Genomic DNA, 11,364 nt, shown 5'->3' on the forward strand with positions numbered 1-11,364 from the left:
GAAGTCAAATCCCTTCACTATTTGCAGACGATATGATAGTCTATGTAAGCTAACGAAGAAATAATTTTACTAGGGAACCTACAGCTGATAAAACCTTCATCAAAGTGGCAGGATACAAAATCAATTCAAAAAAATCAGTAGCTCTATTTACATAGATGATATGAGGGCTGAGAAAGAAAAAATCAGAGAAACATTACCCTTTACAATGGAGCTACAAACAAATTATAAAATATTCTGTAAGTCTAAATCAAACAGGTGAAAGATCTGCACAATGTTATTTTTTGAGTCTTAAAGAAAGAAATTAAAGAAGATAATCAGAAAATGGAGAAAGATCTCCCATGCTGCCGATAGGTAGGGATCAAATCGAAAATGGCAATCTTGACAAAAGTGTCTGAGCAGATTTATCCTGGGTCAACTTCAATAAATAAACAGCACAATTTTTTCAGATGGCCTTCGAAAGGACAACCTTCAAAATTTATGGAAAAACAAAAGACCCAGAAGAAGCAAACAACCCTCTGTAAAATAAGTTAGAACTTCAGGAGGAATCACCATCCCCTGCTCTTACTCTACTATAGAGACATAGTCCGAAAAATAAAGTCATGTATTGGCACAAACAGATGGTATAGACCAAAAATCTGGATAACACCTCCGACACTGTCCACACACCTTTAACACTGATCTTTTTGACTGTAGTTAAAATTATTCATTACAGAAAAGCAGAAAGACTAAAAATGGTGCTATATAATCTGGATGCTCACATGTAAAAGACAGCAGATATTTTCATATCTATCACTACACAAAACTGAAGTCCAAACAAGATCAAAGACCTCAAAGACAAATGACAGACTGAACCTCTTGAAAAGAAAGTGGGAAGTACTTAGAACAGATTTGTGACAGGTGAACGCTGAATATGAATATATCACAGTAGCTCAGAGCTGGACTGAGAGCTTGACAATTAATAAATGAATCTCTCCTGAAAGAGAAGTCAGCAAAGGCAAAAGGACACAGTCAGCAAGACAAACAAGTTGACTCAAGAATTTAGGAAAAGATATTCATTATTTGTCTACACCTTGATAAGAGGCTGGACTTCAAATTTTATAAAGAACTTCCAAGTCTCCAAACACCAAAGGATGATCCAATTAAAAAATGTAAGTACAGAACTACATAGATAATTTTACTAGAGAGTTCAAATGGCTAAGAGACACTTGGAGAAAGTGCTCAACATCCTTAGCTATCTGGGAAATGTGTAAATCAAACAACTTGATACCAACTCACTCCTGTCAGAACGACTAAACTCAAACCACCAATGGAATTTTGTAGGTTGTAGAGGATGTGGAGAAAGGGGAATACTGGTGGAGTGCCAACCAAAAGTAAAAGCTACCTTGGGAGACTTGGTATGGAGATTCTTCTGGAAATGGAAATCAGCCTACCACAAGATCTAATTGACTCTTAGGCATATACCCAAAAAGATGCCCATTCGTATGTCATGATGTCTGTTCCAACAAGTGTTCATAGCAGCATTATATGTATTAGCTAGATGCTGGATGCAGACCTAGATGCTCTACAACTGAAGGAGTGGATAGAGAAAAAATGTGGTACATTTACACAATAGAGTACTACCTAAGCATGAAAAAAATCCTGGATCCTTGAGATTTACAGGCAAATGGATGGTACTAGAAGGAATCCATTCTAGGTAAGCATGTGGTCTCTAAACAGCAGCGACAAACATAGTATGTGTTCATCTCATATATGGATTTTGGAGCATGGAACAGGGGATTTCCAGCCCACAATCCCTACCAGTTGAGTTTGGGAGGCAGGAGGACCGCTCAGAGAGCTATGCAGGGTAACCTGGAGAAGGATTATGGAGGAGAGATCTCCCTTGTTTGGATTTGGAGCATGGTGGTGGGGAGGGAGATGGAAGATGGAGAAAGAGGGGTGGAGAAAGAGGACGGGAGAGGAGGACATGAGGGAGCTGGGGAAGGGTTGAAGCTGGGAGCCAGAATAAATAGAGGAGAGGAGAGAGAGAGAGAGAGGATGAGGAGATACCACAACGATGAGGGTCGCCATTATAGGTTGGAGGAGAGATCGGGCACCAGTGAGGATCTCCTGGTTTTGCAAAAATGACACCAACTGGCATTAAGTATAAGCATGCTCCCAGTTACCGCCTCCTTGATGTTTCGAGAGATTGATGACTACACTTATCATCCCAGTGAGAGGACTAGAGCTGGAGGCCAGGGCACCCACAGCTAAACACTGGAACTGAACTCCTGGAACCCAGTTGCAGAGAGGAGTGTTGAGCAAAGGGACTCAAGACCTGGCTGGTAAGAACTCCACAGAGGCAGCTGACCTGAACAGGGGAGTGCATGGACAGGCTGATGACTGAGAGGCCAGCATGGGGACTGATACCAGGCTCCCACTAACCTTAGTGCTCGAGGAAGAGGCCCCGGCAATCTGGGGACCTGGTAGAGTAGATTACGCATTATTCCTAGCACTCAAATAGACTCTAGGAGCCCATTCCACATGAGGATGCTCTCTCAGCCTGGGACACATGGGGAGGACCTAGGGCCCTGCCCTGGATGATATGACAGGGACTCTGAAAATGGGGAGCAGAGGGGGATGGAGTGGGTGTTGGGGTCTGGAGGAATGGGGAGGGCTGGGGAGGAGAGGAGGAGAGGAACTCGAGAGTAATATGTATAAAAATTTAAATAAAATTATTATATAAAAAAAGAGAAAAACAAAACTAAAACCTAGCAGCAGACAGGGATCTCTCATTCCCTCTGGAGGGTGCTGCAGCAGCTAGCCGGGCAAGAGGGTTCCCATGGTCATGAAGCGATGAAATGGCTCAATCATGTACAACTTGGAAATCCTGTACTTTACACTGGTAGTGGGTCTGTCTTCTCCTGGTGGTCTCTGAGGTCTTGTTATTAACTTTCTGGGCACAACTGCTTGCAAATGCTTGGCCTTAGCTGGCTGCTGTTCTAGCCGAGCTTGTCATTTATTTGTGTTGTTTATTTATTATTTGTGATGACATTCCAGCTCCAGGTTGTCCGTCCTTCCACTTCTCCTCCTCTTCCCCACCCCTCCCCACCCTGCCCCGTCTACTCCTCAGGGGGTGACAAGGCTTCCTTCTGGGGACAGCAAGGTCATGGAGATAGACGTGTCGAGGAGGTATCCACACAATCCGGGCTGGGCATGCTCATCACCACCACATAGGGAGATGGGCTCCAAAAAAGCCATGTTCATGTACCTAGTTAGGTCCTCATCATCGTGAAGCATGGTTGACGAGTTCAAGCAGGACTTGATCTAAATATCAGGCCTAAATATAATTCTATTGTGGGAGGAGTCTACTGTGCCAAAAAAGCAGATGGCCTATCGACAGGTTCCCCGCTTTCTGAGGTCCACCAAGGCACTTCCTGTGACTTCCCAGCCTTTGATATGCAAGAGTGCCATCTGCCCTGACACCAGACCTTGAATTTCTGGTCTGACTCCTTGGGCAGGCACCTGTGACCTTGCCCAGCTAAGTGTGTGGGACCAGGTGGATATCTCTCCGCAGGCCCCTAGCGCAGGTCAGGCTCCCTAACCATCAGCCTTCACATTCAGAGGGCCTGGTTTGGTCCCATGCCGGTTCCCCAGCTGTCAGTCCAGAGTGGTAGGCTCCACCGAGTCTCTCAGTCAACTGCCACGTGGTTTTCCTCACCATGCTCTTGATCCCCCAGTAGCGTTACGTTAGTCCCCTTCCTCCCTCTCCTTCAAACTGAACATCCAGGAGCTCAGCCCAGTGCTTGGTCAACTGTGAGGTGCTTCCATCTACTCATAACACTGGATAGCAGGTTCTATGGGATGCCAGTTGGGGTAGTCACACTAATCTGATTACAGGAGAAAGAGCGGATTTAGGGCACCTCTGTCCTCCTATTGCTAGGAGTCTTAGCTGGGGGTCATCCTTTGCCGTATTCTCTGGGAATTTCTCTAGAACCAGGTTTCTCCCCATAACTCAATGGCTCGCTCTATCACAATATCTCTCTCTTCGTCGTGCTCTCCTCCTTGCCTTCCCTAACTTGGCCATGTATCGATCAATCTCATGTTCCCATCCCATCCCCTCCCAGTATACTCAGGTATCTTTAACAATTTCTCTCAAATCCTCTCCACATGTCCTCTAGGTCTCTCTCTTTTACCTAGCTTTTCTGGGTCGGTGGATTGTAGCCTCTAGCTAGATTTTCTTATCTTAAATTATCCCATCTACCTTTGCCTCTGGACTTTGTCTGTCTCTGCTGTCTCTAAATGTTACTTCTGCTCTTACTCATGATTTGCTGGTTCCCTGGATTCTACTTCTCCCTCGGCATCTTGGTTTATCTTGCTCCTTCTTCCCTCTTTCCTTCAGATTTCTCCTTCTATTTATTACCCGCTCTCAGCACCTCCTATACTTTCTCCTACCTCACTATTGACTGTTCAGCTTTTATTAGAACCAGAACAAAGCTTGTATTATAAGTAAAAGTAACATTAGTCGTACAGAGTTGGGTAAATAAACAATAAAGGAATGAAACACATCTTTGCATCATTAAAACAAATGTTTCACAGCCTGGAACAAATGTAGCTCACTTTAAATAATATTCCACAATGTAGTTTGTATAGGTTCTTTAGTTTTTCTTGCTGTTGATCAGGGTTTTAGCACTCCATTGTGTCTAGTGAGAACATTGCGAAATTATTTCAGTGTTACAATTTATTAGGACGTTTTTAGAGAAAATCTCTTGGACATTTTGAGAAAAATGAATTCAGTTTGATATATGTTGTTTTAGATGTCTAATTTGAATGCATGATAACTTTTTGATTGAAAATAGATTCTTCTCTCACACAATACACTTCAACCACAGTTTCTCCTCTATTTCTAAGCCACCCCTGTCCTCTCAGATCCACACTCTTCCATTTCTCTTCAGAAAAAAAAACCACAGGTCTCCAAGAAATGACAGCCAGACAGGACAAACAAGTTTCAACAAGACAGCAAGCTTCCTCCTATTGAGGCTCAGGCAACCCAAAAAGGAAGAAATGAGTCTCAAGACATGCAAAGATTCAGAGACACGCCCACCCCCACTGTTAGGGAGTCTCACAAAACACCAAGCTGTCAGCTGGCAGAGTGTACTCAGAGGACCTCTACCTGGTGCAGATTCATGCAGGCCCAGAAGTTTGGTGCTGGCTTCAGTCTCCTTGCAAGCTGCCAAGATGAGCCTCTGCTTTAGTTGACTCAGTAGCTATGTGTAGGTTCTCCTAAGGGTATCCTCCATCCCCTCTGACTCCTACAGTCTTTCCTCCCCTTCTTCCATTTTGACTCTTCTATGATGAAATCGAGAATTCAAATGTTTCTCTACTTATGTTTTGTCAAGCACCACTTGGGAGCGTTCTGGTGAAAGTAGGAGTACCGAAGCTACACATTACTATTGTGCTGGGCTTCTATTATGCCTATGAAGGATTATTGCGATTGAGTACTTAAAATGATGTAGAAAGACCCATCTTAATTGTGGGCGGAATCATTCCCTTGGTAGTGGCTCCTAAAACTTACAAATGGAGACAGGCAGAGCTTAGGCACTGGTATGTATGCAGTCGCCTCTCTCTGTTTCCTTATTGGAGGTGCCATATGTAACCGTCCTTGCTCTAAGCCTTGGCTACTTGTGATTTACCCCTTCTATGATGGACTATCACATGTTAGAGTAGCAACTAAAAAAGTAAGCTTATTAATCTTTTAAGTTGCCTTGGCAGAATAGCATTTTTTTTTCTTTATCATTTTTTATTTTGATTTTGAATAGTTTGTTTTACATGTCAATCCCAGTTCCTCTCCCTTCCTCCCTCCTGCACTCCCCTTCCCCCAGCCTCCCACCACTATTGCCAAATCCTTCCACATAGGGGATATCTAGAGTCTGTCATTTTACTCTGGTAGGGTCCAGGCACTCCCCTAAGAGTCCAGGCTGAGAGAGCATCCTCTTTTGTGCTATAGGCACACGATGACTGTTTGTATTCCAGGGATAGAACACTGATCCACAGCTCAGGGCCCCATAGGTTGCCCAGGCCCTCTCACTGACACTCCACATTTGGGGTCCAGATCAGTCCCATGCTGGCCTCCCACTGTCGGTCTGGGGTCCAAGAGCTCTCCCCTGTTCAGATCAGCTGTCTCTGCTGGTTTTGCTAGCCAATTTCTTTTGGCAGAGTATTTTTGGGTCAGTATTTTACGTGTGTGCATGTGTGTGCATATGTTTATTAAGAAGTCATGTGTGTGGAGGTCAAAAGATAACTTATGGAGTTAGTCCTATCATTTCACCTTTGTGGGCTTCAGGGTTCAAACTCAAGTGATCATGCTGCATACACACAAACATTTTTACCTGATGAGACACCTCAAATGTTCCAGCACCTACCCTTTCCCCCTTTTGGAGACAGGGTCTTTTCTAAATAGTTCTAGCTATCCTGGGATTCGCTATGCAGACCAGAGCTGGGCTTGGAAGTCTCACAGAACTCATGACTTGCCTCTGTTTCTTGAGTGCTAGGACTAAAGGTGTATGCCACCGAGCCCAGAACTCGGCCCTTGCAACTAAGTACTTCACCACAGAAAAAAAGCCTTAAGACAGTTTAATTACAATAGGACAAAGGGAAGGGGTTCTTGTGTGGCTTTGTCTGTTTGGTGTTCCTAACTGCCTCTTTTATCTAGATTGGCATCTCTTCCTTTTGACATCGGGAATATTCTTGATGATTTTGTTAAAAGTATTTTTCTATAACTTTTGATTTGCTTTTTCCCTTCTTTATTTCTATACATGATTCTTAGATTTTGTGATTTTTTATTTTCAAGATAGTTTATTTTCAAAATGGGTCACAACATTAGCTTTTTGGTCCACTCTTGCCAAATGTACAAGCCAGCAAAATGCTTGCTCAGTAGCTGAGGGCAACAACGATAGTATCATGTCTGAAAAGTGATAAAGTCCATAGAAAACAAATATTCAAAGTTTCCACAGGAACAACAGGTAAGTGTGAGCCCATCTCCTCGCCTTCCATGCTGCATATTGCAAAGACATTCCAAAATCCAGCTTGATAATTAAGCTAAATGGTCCCCCCAAATCCCTTAATTCAAGCTAAATTTGCAGGTAAGAACTTCTGCAAAGAATAGCATCTACATATTGATACTAGCAGAAGCAGCTGCGGCCGCTGAGTGATGGTTCATCCCACTCTCCTGGGTGTCACAAGACATGGAGCAGAGTGCCGGCATCCTGCTCCTCCACTTCAGTGGGAAGCTGATCTGCTTCACATGAGCTGCCACATTGGCCCTGACATCACATACAAGGCCTCGGAACCTGTTAGGTGCACATAGCAGCAACAGTGTATGTCTGTTGTTTTCTAAAGAGCATCCAATCACCCACATGTATTTCAGGTTACAGCGCCACCCTCCATCCGGGGTCATGGCCATCAAGCACGTTGGTCCCCAGATGCTGATGGGTAATACTAATGTCTGGAAGTTTGGGTCTCTTCTGGCAGTGGTAAGCTTCACATGGGCATGATCATAAAAGAATGCAGTTAAATGACTCATACACTCAACATCAGGTGCAATACACGAAGGTTTGCTCACTGACTCATCTTTCATCAGAGCCCATCTGCTCCTTCCCTGATTTTTTTGGCAATGATGTTGACTTCGCCAGTGAAAGCTGAGGCGACAGACTGCCTGGCTCAGCTATAACTTTGCCTCCAGAGTCTGACGGAAGGCTACTTGTCCAGAGCTGGATTGATAACACTGGTGATCTCTTCAAATTTAAGCTCTGTATTCCCTCAGATCCAGGAACCACTCACCAACACACAGTATACATGCTGAAACTAACTTCTGTCCCCATGCCAAAGACACAGCGGGGCATCCCCAGGCCTGAAGAAGGTCTCAGGATCACTACATCCATCACTGCCCATGGAAGCTGACACTGATGACATCATATTTTACTTTTGCCTGCTCCAAGAGAAGCTCAGGTTCTGAGTGTGGCACCAAACTTAACATTGAGGCGACAAACTGCTTTTAATCGTTTGTGTGTAACTACAAAACTAACTTGGCTCTCTTTGGATGTTCTCACACTCTCATCAACCTAGTTCCTCGTCATGTCAGCCACAGCCCTGACTCACTGGGCCATGACATACTTGATCTGAGTATATACACTTAGTTTACAAGGATTTGCAGCAGATTTATTTTCTCAGAGGCACCCCAAGCCCCTGAACCAACTGTGCCTAGTTTTAGATGCCTGTCACAAAACCTGTCTCAATGTGAAGGTGTGTCAGTGTTCAATATGGCTCTGCTGCATAAAAGTGAGTTATTCCAGGAAAGGCTTTTAATGTCTTAGGTGTTTTCTTCAGAATGTCTCCAAGGTCTACATAAAAAAAAGCATCCTTTGTCAACAGAGGAATAGACTTCATTCACCTGGCTCAGAATGTCCTTGGCAGTAAAGCCTTCAATGGAGAGGCGCAGTCAAGCTCTTCCTTATTGAAGGCTGCTTATGGCTCCCTGCCTGTCTCCACAAAAACAAAAACAAACAAACAAAAAAAACAAGAATTAAACAATGTCAACAAAAAAAACTCTAGAGATGGGATTCAATTATTGCCTGCTCCTCCTGTACGCCATCTAAGAACTCCAGAACTGTCTCCTTGGAGCAGGAAGTGTTCCCACAGCACACAGATGCTGTTGAGCCAGCCCCATGGAGACACTGCGGCTCAACCCCTAAGGGAGAGCTCCGGGCCTCAGCCGTCAGCAACAGGCCAGCCGCCTCGTCGAGCTCGCCATGGGACGCTGGCTCCTGAGGAGCTTGAGCTGCCGAAGTGGAGGCAGACAGCGTGGCCACTGCAGGGACTGACCTTGTGGGGTTTTTTGATTTATTTATTATGCAATGTGTGTCTGTCTGCATGTAACTCTGCAGGCCAGAAGAGGCACCTTAGATCTCAGCCATGGATGGTTGTGAGCCACTATGTATGTTGAATTGAATTGCACCCCTTAGAAGATAGTCAGTGCTCTTAACTACTGAGCCATCTTTCCAGCCCAGATTTGTTTTTTGTATAGTGACCCAAATATTTTGAAAATCCCTTTCCTCATACCTTCTTATTAACTTATCTTTTGTCTTTTTGTTGTAATATTCAATTCTTTCAGGTTTATTTTCCCAGCCTATTCATTCATTCATTCTTTCATTCATTCTATTGGTGAGACTTTCCAAGATATTTTTTGGCTTGACCTAGAGTTTTTAATTTCTAGAATTTCAGGTTGGTTTTACTTCAGCATTTCTATTGCCTCCTTGAATTGTTTTATATTTCTTATCAGCTATCTGAATTCTCTTGGGGATTTGTTCAGGAATTTATATCTCCTTTGATCTTTTGAGCACATTTGTAATCATTTAAAATATTTGTAATTTTATCTAATTCACTCTGGGGAAATGAGAACAAAATACAGATGTTTCTCTTAAAGGGTTAGTCAAGAAAAGTTTCATTTAAATAAATAAAGAAGTCACCTGGCAGTAGTCTACATTCCTTTAATGTTTTAAATCAAAGTATGCACTCAAGTTTCATTTCAGGAACTGCAGCACACATAATAGCTAGTTGTGTGAGAATGTGTAGTTGAGTTCTGAATACTCAAAATGAGAAACACCTTTGCATTAGGAACAAAACCCAGCAAGATCCCCATTGCTTTGAAAGCTTGATTTAGCATGATTACATATCTCCTTCTACCAAATAAAACATTTTGTCTGCCGAAATACTTTATATTATATGTCATTCCTTTTTTAAATTTAAATTAGAAAAACATGTTTCCAAATGTAAATCCCAGCTCTCTCTATCCCAGCCGCACTTCACTCACCACCCCAGCTCGTCTTGACATCTTTCAGGGAGGGTGAGGGCTCTCCTTGGGGGGATTCCAAAGTATGTCAGCTTCATCCAGGGCAGCCCAGGCCCTTCCTCATGCAGTCCAGGCTGAGAGCATCCTCTATCAATGGGCTCCCAAAGATCATTCATAAACTCAAGTTAAACACGGATCTACTACCCAAGGCCCCAGAGGATTTCTGTGGCCTCCTCACTAGCATTAGTATCTCATGTGGAGTTTGATCAGGTCCCCTGTTGGCCTGTGCATCAGTCTGGGGTTCAAGAGCCTTCCCCTCAACTTCAGCTGGCTGTCTTGTGGGTTTCACATCATGGTCTTGACCCTTGGCTCATCACTCTCCACCTTCTGTCGCTGGTTCCCAGGGGGTCAGGTGAAAATATTTGTGGGTATCTGTCTCTGCTTCCATCAGTCACTGGATGAAGGTTCTAGGATGGCATATAAGGTAGTCATCAACCTTACCATCAACAAGGTGGAGGGAAATTAATGGGGGCCCTTCACGGTTACTTAGTTTTCTCCAGTTGGAAAAGGCCCTTGTAGATCTTTGGAAATCTCACTGGTGTCAGCCTTCTCCCCAAGCCTTATAATGACTCAATCTATTATGGTATCTCTCTCATCCCTAGTCCTCTCTATTCTTACCCCCGACCTTGTCCTTCTGTGCTCCCATGCCTTCTTCTCCCCTCCCTTCTCTTATCCCCTCTGTCTCTTTTCCTGATCCCCCCCCCCCGTGTTCCCATCTGCTCAGAGATCTCTCGCCTTTCCACTTCTTCGGGGATATAATGCATCTCTCTAGAAACTCTGTTTCCTCAGACTCACTGGCCCTGTGATTGTAGGCTGACACTTCGGGATCCATATTCCAAAATCCATATATGAGCAGGCAGCAACATGTTTGTCTTTGTGACTGGTTGAGCCTCACCAGGATGGTTTCTCTAGCGCCATCTATTTGCTCTGCAAATCTCAAGATTTATTAAGCTTTTTTTCCTGCTGAATAGTACGCCATTGTGTAAATGTACTCACATTTTCTCTATCCACTTTTCAGTTGTGGGGCTTCACAAGTTGCTTCCCCAGGATCTAGAACAGTTGGCAGAATAATGCCAAGTAAGTGAACATAGTGGACAGAAATCCTTGTTGCATGAATGGGCATCTTTTGGCTATATGCCTAAGAGTGGAATTGCTGGGTCTTGTAGACTGATTCCTGCTTCCTTTCCTGGGAGGAATCTCCATACTGATTTCCAAAAGTAATGCCAAAGCCAGACTCCCACCAGCAGTGGAGGAGTGTTCCCTTTCTTCCACATCCTCTCCAGCATAAGCTGTCATTGGTGTTTTTGATTTCAGCTGATTCTGACAGGAGTAAGATGATATCTCAGGTTGCTTTGATTTGTGCTTCTCAATGGATAATGATGTTGAGCACTTTCTTCAAGTGTGTCTCAGCCATTTTAAACTCCTCTACTGAGAATTCTGCTTTCCAGTTCAGTCCTCCACTTTTTAATTGTGTCTGTTGG

At 43.9% G+C, this 11,364-nt stretch overlaps 1 pseudogene; it reads right to left on the reverse strand.

Annotated features, from left to right (window-relative positions):
- Positions 1-7,144: 7,144 nt before the first annotated feature.
- On the reverse strand, positions 7,145-8,079 carry LOC121138239 (annotated as a pseudogene).
- Positions 8,080-11,364: the final 3,285 nt, after the last annotated feature.

Source organism: Mesocricetus auratus, unplaced genomic scaffold, assembly GCF_017639785.1.
Source record: "Mesocricetus auratus isolate SY011 unplaced genomic scaffold, BCM_Maur_2.0 contig_5359_pilon_obj, whole genome shotgun sequence".
In the NCBI taxonomy this organism is placed as follows: Eukaryota; Metazoa; Chordata; class Mammalia; order Rodentia; family Cricetidae; genus Mesocricetus; species Mesocricetus auratus.